The sequence below is a fragment of the Rhinopithecus roxellana genome, chromosome 3 (genome assembly GCF_007565055.1).
Source record: "Rhinopithecus roxellana isolate Shanxi Qingling chromosome 3, ASM756505v1, whole genome shotgun sequence".
In the NCBI taxonomy this organism is placed as follows: Eukaryota; Metazoa; Chordata; class Mammalia; order Primates; family Cercopithecidae; genus Rhinopithecus; species Rhinopithecus roxellana.
In genome coordinates this window covers 38,770,884-38,784,056 of record NC_044551.1, presented here as the reverse complement: position 1 = coordinate 38,784,056, position 13,173 = coordinate 38,770,884, and the positions used below count along the sequence as shown (strand labels likewise).

The 13,173-nt window shown below is 38.0% G+C and overlaps 1 long non-coding RNA gene across 1 annotated transcript in view; it reads right to left on the bottom strand.

Annotated features, from left to right (window-relative positions):
• The window catches only part of LOC104658582, a 65,238-nt gene that overhangs the window by 50,995 nt on the left and 1,070 nt on the right, over positions 1-13,173 (bottom strand). The window contains exon 2 of the long non-coding RNA XR_747444.2: positions 9,494-9,618. This is a non-coding gene — a long non-coding RNA (uncharacterized LOC104658582). The remainder of the gene's footprint in view (positions 1-9,493; positions 9,619-13,173) is intronic.

Sequence of the window (13,173 nt, the reverse complement as noted above, 5' to 3'; positions counted from 1 at the left end):
TTCATCAGAGCATCTGACCCTTTCCCTGAAGCCTGATGACACACTGGAGCCATTCTCCCCGCACTTTCCTGACATTTAATTCCCTTTGTCTACTAGATCTTCCCCATCAGTATGCTTACAAATAGAGCAGTTTTCCCATCTTAAAGAAATCTGCTGACCTCATTTTCTTCCTCAGTTAGTTACCACCCCATTTCTCTGCCCTCTTTATAGCAAAGCTACTAGAAAAACTTGTTTATGCTTATTGTCTCCAGTTCCTCTCGTTTAATTCTCTCCTTGACCCACCATCATTAGGTTTTCGTCTCACCATTCCAGACACTGTTCCTCTAACAAACAGTCACCTACACATTGCAGCATGTGGCATTGATCACTTCCTCTTTCTTGAAACACTTTCTACTTTTTTGCTTTCTTCTTGAGACAGAGTCTCGCTCTGTCACCCAGGCTGGAGTGCAATGGCATGATCTTGGCTCACCGCAACCTCCGCCTCCCGGGTTCAAGCGATTCTCCTACCTCAGCCTCCCAAATAGCTGGGATTATAGGCTCCTGGCACCACGCCCGGTTATTGCTTGTATTTTTAGTAGAGACATGGTTTCACCGTGTTGGCCAGGCTGGTCTTGAACCCCTGACTTCAGCAGATTAACACATTTCAGCCTCCCAGAGTGCTGGGATTACAGGTGTGAGCCACCGTGCCAGGCCAACATTTTCTACCTTTAGCTGCCAAATAGACATAGTCCTGGTTTCATTCCTTCACACTAACCCTTGCTGATTTCATCTTCCTGATATCTTCATGGTTAAGAAATACAGAGGAGCTCATTCCTAGGACTTCTCTTTTCTGTCTACACTCACTCCCTTTTGCTGACGGACCTTCCTGACATCCATCTTTTTATTTAATATCTTCATCTGGATGCTAATAGACATCTCAAGCTCAACATATCTCAAACTGATCTAGCAAACTCCCTGCTTCTCAGTCAAATCCACTCCATCCATAATTATCTACATCTCAGTTGATGACAATTCTATCCTTTCAGTTGCTTAAGCCAAAACCATAGTCACCTGACTCCTGTTTCTCTCATGTTCCACGTTCAGTGTATATCTAGACTCTTACTGCTACTCACCCTCCACTGATACCACTACGATCCCTGTCAACATCATATTTTACCCGGATTATTGTAAATGCCTCTTAGATCACTGTTTCCTCCAACCTTACTCCCTACATCTTAGTCTCAATGTATAAGCCATAATGATATTTTAAATTTGTCAGTCAGATCTTGTCATTTACATGTTTAAATCACTGTGGTGGCTCTCCATCTAACTCAGAAAACGTGAAGTTTTTGCAAAAGTCTATAAGACCCCATGCAATATGTCCCATTCCTGCTTCAAATCTCCAATCTTTTCTCTGAATCACTCTGAGTTAGACATAATGGCCTTCTTGCTGGGTGTCCTGGCTTTTCTCTCTGCTTGCAATGCTCTTTCTCCAGATAGCCATATGGTTTGTTCTCATCTCCTCCTTCAGGTCTTTGCTCAGATGACTCTTTCTCAGTGATGTCTTCCCTAATTACTATGTTTAAAATCAAACTCCGCCTCATATACACACGCATAATCTATTCTCCTTCCATACATTATTTTCTCTATTCCATTTATTGTCCTTTAACTTATTACATAATTTACTATCTGCTTTCCCAGTTGGGATACAAATTCCTTGAAAGCAGTTTTATCTATTTTTTTCAACACTGTATCCCAGAGCCTAGAACAGTGCTGGAAACACTGTGAAGTGACTATTTGATGAACAAATGAGGAGTCATGACTCTTAAAGTCATTACCTACAGAGGGTTGGAAATGACCTCAGAGTGCAAGATTCCTCTTCCAAGTGGGCTGGTGTGCTGCCCTGGATTAGCTTTGGAAACTGTAGCTACAATCCCATCAGTTACAATGTCTATAATTTACTTGTGAGAGGCAGTGGAGTGTTGGGGTTATATGTGGATTCCTGAAGCCAGATGGCTTGGGTATGGATTCCATCTCTGGCACTTACTAGCACTTTGAGTAAGTTTCTAAAACTTTTTGTGCCTAATTTTTTCTCATCAGCAAAATGGATGTAATAATATTACTTACCTGAGAGGGTTGTTATAACGATTTGATAAGTCAGTCAGTATACACAAAGTGCTTAGGTCAGTGCCTGTCACAAGGCTTAAGCCAGTACCACATAAGTGGTACTAGAACAATGATAATGATAATGATAATGAAGATAACAATAACATTTCTGTTTATCAAGAGAATTCTGAGATACTATAAAAGATTCTGAAAACTTTTCCATTTTTAAATAAAGCAACTTAAAATATATACTATACCCTATGAAGTACACCTTAATGATATTATACAAAAGAGACATCAACATCACAAAATGACTTGTGAGTATAATAATCTTATAACAGCAACTAACATTTATTGAGTACTCGCCAAGTACTAGACACTATTCTAAGCATTTTACATGTATTTAAAGATATGCAAACTGAGAATGGAGAAATCAGTTTGCCCAATATCATAAAGCTATAAAATCATGAAGCTGGAATACAAACCTGATGAGTTTGCATAGCTACTATAATAGAAGAACAATGTTTTCATTGAAGATTCCTTCTTTTTTGTTTGTTTTTTGAGACAGAGTCTTGCTCTGTCGCCCAGGCTGGAGTGCGGTGGCGCGATCTCAGCTCACTGCAAGCTCCACCTCCCAGGTTCACGCCATTCTCCTGCCCCAGCCTCCCGAGTAGCTGGGACTACAGGCGCCTGCCACCACGCTTGGCTAAGTTTTTGTATTTTTTTAATTAGAGATGGGGTTTCACCGTGTCAGCCAGGATGGTCTCGATCTCCTGACCTCGTGATCCACCCACCTCGGCCTCCCAAAGTGCTGGGATTACAGGCGTGAGCCACTGAGCCCTGGCCTCATTGAAGATTTCTAAGGTATAAAAGAACATATTAAATTCAGTGCCTAAAGAATGTACATTACTGAAAACACCCAGGATGGGCTGCAAGTGCCAATATCTATGGGAACTCAGATATATCCTCTAAAGTTTTGAGGTGCAGTAGTTCTCAAGTGTGGTTATGACACTAATGTTCTCAAACAATTTTAAGATGGGCCTTATATAATTTTTTCTCTAGGTACTAATGTTTTTAAATGATTTAAACATTAGAGTGAATGCATGACTGTCACTGCAGCTATGCCACTCTTTCTATGATATGCTTTCTGAACAAGGAGAGGCAGGTCAAAGGTACAGCTAGGGTGTTGAGAATTACATTTCATAGATAGAATCTACATTGTAGCAATTCTTTGTGGAGAATGATTACTGGTATATAATTAATAGTTGTGGTAATTACTGTAGTACTTGCAAGACATGATTGTATAGTTATATCCATTTTCAATGTTTCATCAAGACCTGGGTGTATCTATGAGAAACTGTCACTCATTGGAGTAGCATGGTTGTATATGTTACAGCAAAAGAGGGGGTTGAGACTTCCTGAACTAGATGGTAGTGTGTAACTAAATGTAAAAATTTGCTTAGGTAAAGCTGCCTTCTGTGCTGCAGAAGTTTGATATCTAGTTAAAGGAATCTGGTCTTATACGCAGAGAATGAATATAAATAAGTACTAACCAACATGCCATATTATAAATAGAAGAGTTCATAGCTAGGTGGTTGCCAGTGAAGAGTTTTTTGTTAGGGCTTGTGCTAAACCCAGTCACAGTAACAGAAATTGAGGAACAAAGGGAGGCAAGGTGCCTCCATCATCACAGGGCAAGAGTTATTCACTCATTAAGAGGTATCTCGGCTGGACCTCTGTCTTTAGCAAGAGTGAAATCTAAGCCCTAGATCTCTTTGCACTCTTGAGAAACCCCCATCACTCACCCTTCTCCCTACCCCTACCTGCATTACCTGTGACTACTGGCAACACAAGAAACCCAGGACTCCTTTGGAATCCATCATGTTGCAGACACTAATACCCCACATGACTCTGTACATCAGTATTGCTGCTTCTTCCCCATATCCTACAATCATCTCACTGTGTCCCGTGGGTTTCCCCCACAAATTTCCCATGCCCTCAATGTCTTTATGAAATGTTCATCACCTTCTTCCTCTAATATAAACCTGAATCTTTCCTGAGGACATGGCCACCCCTGAAGCCCTTTGCTATAGGTTTTTTCTCCCCCACATCTCTTCTACAAGGGTCTTGAGGTGGAGTAAATGTCCTCCTTGCTCTTCATTGATACTTCCAGACACTTCTTATTTTTCTTTTACCTAAAAACCTATTGGAATCTTATACTGAGCTTACATACGTGTTGCCCCCTCTTAGTTCATTGTCAGATGATGTCTTCATCATTATTCCTCATTCCTTAAAGATTTTGGTTCACTGCTTTTCCCTATTTAACTTTTCTTCTGGAATAATCTTGAGTGAAGTCCAAATTCACCACAGTGGATTGTCCAACAACCTGGCCTTTGTTTCTAACCTTTCCTTCTTCAGTCTTTCTCTCTTACTCATTCCCCATACCTATCATTAACAATAACCACAATACCTCCATAACCTCATTTTTAAACATTTCATTCACAAACCACCATCTTGCATCTCTCTAGCTCATTCTATGTACTATCCTAGGTACAACATACTGTTGAGCCCACAGTCATCTAAATTCCTTGCCTTTGGTTATATATATATGTATATTTACCATTGTGTGCCTACCTAGTTTCACTTGTGCCGTAGAAGAAGTGCATTAAAAGTGAAAGACTAAGGACATTAACAAAAATGTCAACCTGAAAATGTTCTTCTCCTTAAAAGCAGTAAGAACACCAGCATAAATTGTCAGAATTAACTTTTTCAAAACTCTAATTAAAGGTTTATGGAAATCCTGAAAACATTTAAGATAACCAGCTGAATCTAGATATGAATATTGAGCTTCATGATATTTTAATTTTTCCTATTTGCATCCCCACCCCTCCCCTCCCCAGCACCATAGTAGTCTTGAAATCCAATAGCCTGCAATTATGGTAAAATCCAGCAGCCTAAGAACCACCAAAGGGAGGAGAATGGGGCAAAAACTCTTTCAAAGTCCCATTATCAGAGAATTGTCATTATTTGATCTGTTCGGTGGTTTCCTAGAAGAACCCACTAGCAAAGCTTTCTTCATTTAACCTAACATGAAGCTTAATTCCTGAAGAAGTGTGAAACAGTTGAGGAAAATAATAGGCTAACCAAAAGGCTTAAGGAAATCTTGGGAATAAGAGATCCGAAGTGTGTTTTGAAAAGCTCTGACATATTTCAGAGAATCTAGAAGGTCACAGACACGCACATAGGGCTATGTAAATGTTTAGGCCTATGAAAATGCCCTGGAAACAACTGAGAAAGCCCTAAGCTCTTACTTCTGGCTAACTTTGAGTTTCTGCAGAAGAAGGAGGTAAAGGCTAAATCATGGTTGTTAACTGCCTGGCAGAGTGTTGAAGGAGTGCAGTCTATCAAGCATACTAATATATAGACAATGGTAACCCCAAAAGGATAGAGATACATAGAATATTTGAAGAAATAATGGCTGAAAACATGTCCAAGAACTCTAAATAAGATGAATTCAGAGATCCTTGCTCAGACCCACAATAATTGATTGAGCTGTTGAAAACCTAAGACAGAAAAAATCTTAAAAGCATCAGACGAGAAGAAACTGATCATTTAAAGGGGGTGCTCGCTCAAAGAGAATAAAACTGATTTGCCATCAGATATCATGGAGACCAGAAGACAGAGGAATGGCATACTCAAAATGCTAAAAGAGAAAGACTGGAAACCAAAAATCTATATCCAACCAAACTATTCTTCAAAAATAAAAAAAGAAATTTAGACATTACCAGATGAACAAAAACTGAGAATTCAGTTTTTGACTTTTCCTATAAGAAACGCTAAATGAATCCTTCAGCTGATGTGAAGAAACACTAGAAAGTAACTTTAATTCACATAAATAAATGAAGATAACTGGTAAAAATAATTGCATAGGTAAATATAAGATAAGGTTAAATATATTTTTGTTTATAAAGGTTTTTTGTATTTGATTTTAAAAACTGCATAAATCAATAATTATAATTTTGTGTTGATGTGTATATCATGTGTAAAGAAGTTATTTGTATGACAATAGCACAAAGAAGGGTGATGAAATCTATGCAGGAACAATTTTTTGTATACTGGTTCAATCAATTTGATTGAAATAAACTAGATTGTTTCAAATTAAGGTCATTGCTATAACCCCTGGGGTAACCACTAGGAATATAAATTAGTAGTAAAGGAAACAAGGTGATTAAAATGATACACTTGAAAATATCTATTTAACATAAAGACGGAAATAATGAAAGAGATAGGAAACAAAAAATAAGGAAAATAAATACAAAATGGCAGATATAATTCCTACCTTACCTTATCAGTAATCCCATTTATACTAAATTCTCAAATTAAGAAGCAGAAATTAGCAAAATGGATCAAAAGAAACCATGATTCCACTACATGTTGTCTACAAGACATACACTTTACATCAAACACAAAAATAGGCTAAAAGTCAAAGGATGTAAAAAACAAACACCATGTAAACAGTAACCAAAAGAGAGCAGGAGTGGGGCTAGACTAATATCAGACAGAATGGACTTTAAGATAAACACGTTACTAGAAATTAGGAGCAATATTTTATAATGAGTCAATTCATGCAAAAATATACAATAATTATGTAAGCACCAAAAAAGTCCCAAAATACATGAGGTAGAAACATATAGAATTGAAGGGAGTGATAGAAATTTTGACAATAATTGGAGACTTCAATATCTCAGTTTAAACAATGGATAGAACCAGAAAGATGATCAACAAGAAAACAGAAGACCTGAACAACAATATAAATAAACTAAATACAAAGTCTCTATAGAGTACTCCACCCAGCAACAGTAAAATAAATCCTCTTCTCAAGTGCTCCTGAATACTTCTCAAGATAGAATCTATATTAGGCCACAAAACAAGTTTCAATAAAGTTATAATGATTGAAATCACAATAAGTATGTTCTCCAAGTACAATGGAATCAGTAACAGAGGGAAACTTGGTAAATTCAATAGCATGTGGAAGTTAAACAACATACTCCTAAACAACAATAAGCCAAAGAAAAAAATCACAAGGGGAATTATAAAACACTTCAAGATGAATGTAAACAAAATAGCATGCCAAAATTCTGGGATGCAACTACAGTAGTGCTTAGAGGGAAATTTACAGCTGTAAATAAGTCAATTAAAGAAAGACATTTCTCTGAAGAATATATACAAATGGCCAATAAACCATGAAAAGATAGTCATCATCATCCATCATTAGGGAAATACAAATCAAAACCAAATGATATTATCACTTCATACCCACTAGGATAAATACATTTAAAAAAGACAATAGGTGTTGGAGAGAATGTGGAGAAACTGGAAAGCTCAGATACTTTGGGTAAGAACATAAAGTGGTGCAGCCAGTTTCGTGAACAGTTTGGCAGTTCCTCAATGGGCTAAATGTAGAGTTACTATATGATTCAGATTATTTTACTCCTAGCTGGGTATCTACCCAAGAGAAATGGAAATAAATGCCTATATGAAAACTTATACATACATGTTCATGTCAGTATTATTAATAATACTCAGGGTGGAAATGACTCAATGGCTGTCAATTAAGAAATAAAATATGATATATTGACAGAAGGGAAAGTCAGTCATATAAAGGGATAGAGTACTGGTTCATGCTCTACATAGATAAATCTTGAGAACATCCTAAATGCATAATACCAGACACAGAAAGCCATTCATTTTATGATTCCATTTGTATTAAATGTGCTGAATATGCAAATCCATAGAGACAAAAAGTAGATTAGTGGCTGCTAAGGGCTGGGAGGTAGGTGGAATGGAGACTGACTGCTAATGGGAATGAGATTTCTTTTTGGAGTGATGAAAATATTCTAAAATTACTGGTGTTGAATGCATAACTTTGAGAATATTCTAAAAGTCACTGACTTTAAAAGGATGCACTTGAAAAGCATAAATTTTTAGGGCATGTTAACAATATCTCAAAAAATGAAACATTAATTCTGGTTAGGAAAATTAAAAAGACTTCATTGTTAGGGCACATTCACAGTAGAGCTAGATCATGAACACTCTGCAAGCAGGGAGACAGTGTTATGGCGTGGAAGAAGGGAACAGAGGCAGGAAAGCATTAAGCACAAGTCAGAAGTTAATGTTTCTATTTTGGGCTGCAAGGTGATATTGGGGAGTGAGGTTAGAATTGTTACTTGCAGCTAGGTTGGAGAGAAGCAACACTGAACCTCCATGCATGTTGCAGGCCAACTGTCTATGGCCCAAGCTTTAAAATGAAATTGTGGAGTACATAAAATATTCTCAGTGGTGGCCTCAAATTTTGCTTTCATTATTCTTTACTCTGTACATCTAGGATTGTGCTGTTGTGAGTTTTCCAGGCCGGAGAATAAAAGACTCCTAATCCAAATTTCTCTCAAATCATAAAATATAGACAGCCTCCGGGTTCTATATAATTATGAAGTTAGGTTTATATTTCAGTTTCCAAAATCGCTTTTCAGGGCTGAACTTAGGTAACACTAGTGATAATGTTTGAGCCACATTCCCAAACTCTGGAAGAAAGTCCACAGTTAACAGAAAAGTACATTTCCCCAAAGCAGTCCCAAGTCAAATTAATGACACCGCTTGGTTTCGAGTAGTTCAGAGAACCAAAATATTTGGCTGACTAAAAGCATAGGGTTTGCCTATACCCACTGCAAGAGAGAAATAGTAGTAAGGGAAGCCAAGAACCCAAGGTATATATTTGGGGAGTTTTGTTTTAGCTTCTGTTTGTCCATATGCAAACGAAGACCTAGATTTGAAATACCTTAATGTTCAACTTTCAAACTGGCAAACACACCTGTAAAATAGCTATTACACTGAAAAAAACAAACAAAATACCTCTGATGTCATTTAGTCCATTGTGCTTTTAGACAAAATGACACTTATGCATACTCATCAGTCTAAATTTAAGCATCTGTTTTAACCCACTCTTCATCTCTCCTTCCACCACCCCATCTTCTAGAAGTAGCGTCACACCCTGTCACCAACTTATTCTGTAATCTCTTAATATGGCCTCTGGAAGATTGTTTTAATTTATGGTGCATATCTCTAGAGGTTGTAAGACGGGGCCCACTTAAGTCTCGTTTCTCTCTTATTCCTTTATGGGGACTGATAAGAAGAACTAGAAGTCACTCCTTCCTCCATTCCTCATATTCTGTCGCAATCCCAACTCTTCATACGTGGGGCACTCAGAATATACAGTGGAGTTGGCCTCTTTTGTTATTTTTATCTATGCTTGGGTTACATGGGGAAATCCAAGTTAATGTGTCTATGTGCCTTTCAACTTATCCTCACTTATGGTGAGGGTATAATTTAAAAAATTTCTTTAAAATTTTACCTTCATCTCTCTTCCAGGATGCCTCACTTTCTAGATTCCAAGATGCCTCATTCTCCAGATGCATTCGTATTTATTCATTTCTTTCTCCAGCTCCCTCTCTCATTCTGTCCCTTTCAGACTACCATCTGGAAAAAAATAACATATGACAGATTTTCAGAAATAACTCAGTGGTCTGAAGGCTGTGCTGATGGTGTGTGAGGATAACCCTGTGTGACTAAAAACCTGTGCATCATGATGATGCTTTTCCTGGCATTTGCGTCTACTTTGGCTTCATAGATTAAGTTCTAATGAGACATTTCTCAGGTCTATGATCTGTACTTTGCCCCTTGACTGCCACCTTGGGACAGGGAGTAAGGGATGATTGATTCATACAGCAGTTCATATTATTATGGCTTATTGATCAGCTTTCCGCTAATGACTTAATATTTTAGCCCCATTGTGAATGCAACTTTCTCCCAGAAGTCATCTGATATTGAAACTTTGAAATATATATATATAAAATATGTATACAAATATAATGTTTATATAAAATATATATTTTTTAATTTTATCCTCTGAGTATTAACTGAGAATCTTCTGAACTTCTCTTATAAATACTCTTACCAGGTATTTATAACTGTAATAAAGTATGAATGTAATTTTTGGGAATCTATTACCACCTGTAAGTACCCTGAGGCCAAAATTAATGTCTAAATGAGACTTCCACCCCCCCCCCACCATGGTGGCAAATATGACATTTTGCAAATCACAGTTAATAAACATATTTGTTGATGGATAGGTATATAAGTTAAAGAAAAGGAGGGCAGAACAGGAATCAGTATACTAACAACTGATTCCACAATAGAGGAATAAGGATATAGGTACTGAGAGTAGAGTCTAGGGGAAGAAAGGTCCTTAGTACCAAAATCAAAATTTATGCCCAGAGGACTTGGTGTAGAGACCTGTGATACCTTATGACTTAACTGAAAACAGGAGAAAGATAACTTTAGTCAACCACCTGGAGAATCCAGGTGCTTAGCTGGCCAGTCTTAGTGTTGAAGAGAAATGATTATCAAGCATTTATTACATGCAAGATACTATGATTAATGCCTGACCTCTTCCTCTCCTTTCCATTCACTCACTCTCATCTTAATTCTCTCATTTGTTTTTAGTAGAAAGGAAGTCTCATTCCTACTATAATAAACCAATACTAATCAGTATTGTTTTGGTCATCTGAAAGCTTTATAGAGTGATGTAAAAGGTTACCTGAGGTCATAATGTTTAATACTTGTGAGGGATAAAAAGTGGAGGAAATAGAATTGGGCAAATCTAACAAGTCTTGGACCACCCAATGGGAAGACAAAGAGCAAAGACACAGCAAAGAGGGAACCCACAGTGGGTAAAAATGGTCAAACTCTGATAACCCCATCATACTGAGTCATTGGCTGGGGATGCGGGTGAGGAACGTGGCATCAGTTGGAAGGATGGGGCAGATCCTGAAGGTCCTAATATTTAGAGGGCATCAGCTCACTGTATTTCTTAGAGTTGAATAGCAAGTTCCTTAAGAGTGATCCCAATGGCATATGTCCCTGGCTGCCATACCCCATACATGAGATCTGAATTGATGTTTGTGGACCTTCTAATGACATCATGCTTTCCTGATTCTAGTGTACTGCCTCATAGATTCATAAATCGTTGTAACTAGAAGTGAGCATGAAAAACATCTAATCCAATCATTTACAAAACACATTCCAGATAGTTCTAGATTTCCCCCAAAGATGTCTCTTGGTTCACTGTAGGAATCATAAAAGAAAGAGAGTAGCCAATTGTTGTAACCTTCCTCCCAAACATAGTGGCTTCACTTCCTTGTGCCAGAGATATGGGCTTCCATGTAGATTCAATTTAAAAAGTAGTCTCTAGTACTGATTAATTAAAAGTGTAAAAAATCATTGATATCTGGAAGTGAACATCAGGGGTTTATAACTTCAGAGATTAGTAGTTTTATAGTAGGTACCAGGAACTACACATAACCCAAAGCAAGTCTTGTCTATATCATAGTTGCACACCTGGGAATAGCCATAGAAGACTGTAGGAGATAGGTCAGAGTGGTGGGAGAAACTATAGGGAAAGGAGCAGGCCTTCTGAAAGGTCAGAAGGCTCTGCATAGCTTCAAGGGAGAATAGCTCAAGTCAGCTGTTCTCTAACCCTGAGGCAGAAAGCAAGGATTAGGTACAAGGGAGTGTAGGGGTATTTATCTTAAACAGGCTTGTTTACTTATGTTGACCAGGAGCTGACCTTGAATCATTCATGCACCCTTGACATTCCCTGAAAGGGGCACGATAAATGTTACCCACAGATTGTGTTTGCTCTATGCTTTCGGCATTGTGCCTATGCTGAATAAAACCCAGCAGCTGTAGCTTCTCAGGGCTGCTGTTCTTTGGCCACTAGAGCCTGGCAGTCCCCTAGCTGCTCTTACACTGCATTCCTGTGTCTGAGTACTCCTTTCATCTGTCAGTCGGCCAGGGTCTGCGGGACAGACCTGGCAGAAGAGTTAACACCTAGAGACCAATGGGGGAGAGTCAGGTTGAGAAAGGGGATGAGATTTCCTCAAGGTTACAGAATAATTAGGGGCAGGAATAGGATACCAGTGGCCTATCCCTGTGTAGTCTCCTGAATCCCTGTGCAGTACTCTTCTCACTCTGCCATTATGCGCCTATGACTGAGCAGACCCGCACAAAACTGAAAGTACAACAGATGCTACTGAGAGAGAACTGTCAAAGATTATTAGTGTCCACGTTAAAAAATTAATATGTTGAAGGGATATCTGTACTCCCATGTTTATTTCAGCATTATTTACAATAGGTAAGATAGGAAAGCAATCTAAGGGTCCATCAATGAAAGAGAGTAAAGAAAATGTGCTATTTATACATAATGGGATACTATGCATCCTTTAAAAAGAAGATTCTGTCACTCATGACAATATGAATGAAACTGGAGGACATTATGCCAAGTGAAATAAGCCAGGCACAGAAAGGCAAATACTGTATTATCTCACTTATATGTGAAACCTAAAAATGTCAATCTCATGGAAACAGAGTAGAAAGGTTACCAGAGGCTGAGGGGAAAGGAGATGAGGAAAAAGGGAGATGTTGATCCAAAGGTACCAAGTTTCAGTTAGACTAGAGTTTTAGTGATCTGTCATACTCCATGGTGACCACAGTTAATAATGCAACAGTGGCATTTGCAGCAACCTGGATGGAACTGGAGACCATTATTCTAAGTGAAGTAACTGAGAAATGGAAAACCAAACATCATATATTCTCATTGATAAGTGGGAGCTAAGCTATGAGGACACAAAGGCATAAGAATGATACAATGGACTTTGGGAACTTGAGGGAAAGGGTGGGAGTGGGGGTGAGGGATAGAAGGCTACACATTGGGTATATTGTACTCTGCTCAGGTGATAGGTGCACCAAAATCTCAGAAATCACCACTAAAGAACTTACTAATGTAACCAAATACCACCTTTTCCCCAAAAACCTATTGAAATAAAGTTTACCATGAAAAAAATAGGCTTTTAATGTTCTCAATCACAAAACAATAACTTGCTGAGGTGATAGATATGTTAATTAGCTTAATTGAATATTTCTATAATGTATACATAGATCAAAATATCACATTGTATTTCATAAGTATAGAGT